This window comes from Schistocerca piceifrons, chromosome 9 (assembly GCF_021461385.2).
Source record: "Schistocerca piceifrons isolate TAMUIC-IGC-003096 chromosome 9, iqSchPice1.1, whole genome shotgun sequence".
Classification (NCBI taxonomy): Eukaryota; Metazoa; Arthropoda; class Insecta; order Orthoptera; family Acrididae; genus Schistocerca; species Schistocerca piceifrons.
The window spans coordinates 191,623,225-191,626,745 of NC_060146.1; positions in this window are offsets into that span (position 1 = coordinate 191,623,225).

Here is a 3,521-nt window from a genome sequence, read left to right on the forward strand (position 1 = left end):
GTTCCCCCTATCACTCTTCACACTTGCACAGAACAAGACAGAATAAAACTGCGCGCTTCACCTTGGTTAAAATCAGTGACTAAACTTTGCTTCTTAACTGTCAGGTACAATTTTTCTTAAGGCAGTGGTGGCGAACTGCGCTGTGTTGGCAACAACTGGTCGTGAAGCAAATAATTAATGCTGATCCTGCTCATTGGCTGGCATATTATTGTGTGTACCCTTGTCTGCCCAATTAATTAATTAATCCCGTAAAGCAAAAATTTCGTAACAAAACGTTTGCTTTAATACGAATGTTACATAATACCCAGCTATCAATGGTCGTTACCAGCTCCAGCACACTATGCTGCTGCTGCCTTATAATGCAACCCAGTTGCTGAATGTATTGATATGGTAGAGCACCAGGTTCGAACCAAACATTTGGATTTTCGGCAACAAAAAATAGTAGCATAATGTGACAATATTTTTCTTCCTGGTTTTCGTCATGATGAACTTCATTCACAGTGACAGGGATGGGTTTTGTAGTTCTCTCCTTACTAGAAATTCAGCAAGCTCAAATAGTTTGTTGCTGCAAGTATCTGTAGGGTACTACAGATCATCTCAAACCCTCACAAATATAAAGGGTAACCAATATTATGTTGCAAAATATCTTTGCTACAAGGAAAATTTAAAGATGCAGACAAACATCCTATTTCTGAAGTTTTTGTGACAATATTAAAGAATTTAGCGGTAACAACCATACGTCAGCACAACAACCATGACTTTAAACTGGCAACATTTTGAACTGTAATGCTTTTCTTTTTTAGAACACACTATTCAGTGTGTCATTTATTATCAAGGTACAAAGTTTATTAGTGTATACAGTGACATAATATTAATGTACCATATTTTTGACAAAGAATTTTTGGTGCAACGGTGTAATGTGGGACAACTGCATTATGCATACTAGTTACACGAAAAACCGTTAACTGTAGCCTTGTTACATCTAAATAACCAAAGCAGGAAGACCTCCTAGTATACTTAGTGAACTATTTTCCCTGCCTTTTGATAAAATGTCAGTTATGTTTTTCCATTTTGAACTGCTCGATCATGATCTGACATAGAAACACATATTATACTGTCCAAAGATGAGCACTGGTTACCGAAAATTACTCGTACTTTTTAAAGCCTGTGCTCCTACCGACACACTAAAATTCCGCAGATTTTGACTCAATTGTTTCTTCCAAATTTATGAAAGAATATACTTGTTAACAAAGCTAGTTTGTAATGAAGTAATGCATATTATTTCTGTTCCTAGGGTATTAAGAGACACACTGGAAATAAATACTTTTGGAGAGCAAAATTATAAAAGGAAAGCAAAACAAGCAAGGAACGAAGATGGTGGTAAAGGACAACACAGAAACTTGTACAAAAGGTGTAAATGGGCACTTTTTATCTGTATATCTATCTGACTGATTACATTAACGATATGAATATAATGGAGGGAAACATTCCACGTGGGAAAAATACATCTAAAAACACAGATGATGTGACTTGCCGAACGAAAGTGCTGGCAGGTCAATAGACACACAAACACAAACATACACATGAAATTCAAGCTTTTGCAACAAACTCCGCATATACACAGAGACAAGCAGACATTTGTAAAGGCAAAGAGTTTGGGCAGAGATGTCAGTCAAGGCGGAAGTACAGAGGCAAAGATGTTGTTGAAAGACAGGTGAGGTATGAGCGGCGGCAAATTGAAATTAACAGAGATTGAGGCCTGGCGGGTAACGAGAAGAGAGGATATACTGAAGGGCAAGTTCCCATCTCTGGAGTTCTGACAGGTTAGTGTTAGTGGGAAGTATCCAGATAACCCGAACGGTGTAACACTGTGCCTAGATGTGCTGGCCGTGCACCAAGGCATGTTTAGCCACAGGGTGATCCTCATTACCAACAAACACTGTCTGCCTGTGTCCATTCATGCGAATGGACAGTTTGTTGCTGGTTACATTCGTTTTTTACTGCCACCAAGTGGCATACTTGGAGCTCTGGATGTCACTAGACAAAACAAGTTACGAACATCCTTTAAGAACCATACTGTGGTCAAAGCATTCCTCAGAACTTTCCCTGTCTTGACAGCATACTCAATGGCAGGAACCGTCAATGTTTATCAGAAGTAACTAAACCATCTGTCATTCTGCCACACTAGTTTTGCATCAAACAGCTCTCATGTTGTTGTGGTTCCAGTTTCAAGTGTAAACCAGTATCTGTCTAAAATAGCTGCTTCATATGACCGATATGTACCTCATTAAATGGAAACCATGATTTTCCAATAACATTTTGCGGAAGGAAGATTGATTGCCCACTGACCAAGTGGTTTCTCGAATATTTTAAAATGTATTGGATCAGCTAGCGAAATTAGCTTCCTCTTATCATGAGAATGTTACCCAGCGTTTTTGAAATTAATAAACCTACCAACTGTAGTTCTGAACTCTAGCCATAGAGCTTCATTTTGCCCACACATATCAGATACCACAGACGAATTTTCATACCAAATTCCTCCCATTCGGTGACAAATGCAACAATTATGTTCATGACATGAACTTTGAGAAGAAAGCCAAGTATAATTGGAAACTATTGTTTTGGTACCATCTTGTAAAACTACCCAGTGTAAAAACTAACACATTGGGGCTAAATTTTCAGAACAATTTTGCAGGTGATATAGTAACATTACAAATGATGCAGCCAATGTTTGGTTATTACTCCAATGGTGGAGTCAATCTAAACTCATTATCATAAGAACTGCATGTCTTACTTCTGATAACATGAGATGCAGTTTGATCTTGAGGGAACTAATGTGCTCTCAGTACACCAGATCTAAACTTTACATTCTGTAGTGTTCACCTGAGGGTTCTGTCTGAAGAGAAAGGTAATTGCTTTCTAGCAAGACTTTGTACCCTATTTTGCCACACATTAGTCTTTACTTTAGAGCTTTCTGTAATGTTTCAACTGATGACTTACTACTCTTGCAGGTCCCCTTCACTAAAACTGAATTGGTCTGCACCAAATAAATGAGAGATGTTCAAGTGTCTCCTCTAAACTTATTTTATCCTGCACCTGATGTACTACAAAGTTCTTTGAGGTTGTAACCTCATTGGCTGTTGTGGCCAAGTTAGCTAGAGTAATACTGACCCTGAGCTCTTCTGAAGCTCCTTCCGTCTATCAGACAAATGGGTGAAACATTGCCCTTTGCGAAAATAAAATGCTTTTCATCATACACTAAGCCTTGGTACTGGTGCATTAGCCACTATTTCTCATACTGAACTAGGCAAGTTACAGGTCAGTGGATCTCGTAAAAATCTGCAATTAATTATTTTAAAAAATGGGAACAAATGTTTGATAGAGGCAAATAATATTTTGATGCTGTTGTAATTGAGGAGGGGATAATTCCTGCTGTTATGGCCCTTGCCATTAATGTTAAGCCCCACGTGTGTGGGGCATGCTGTAATAACGCTGATTCTCACGTTTAATTTAGGGACACT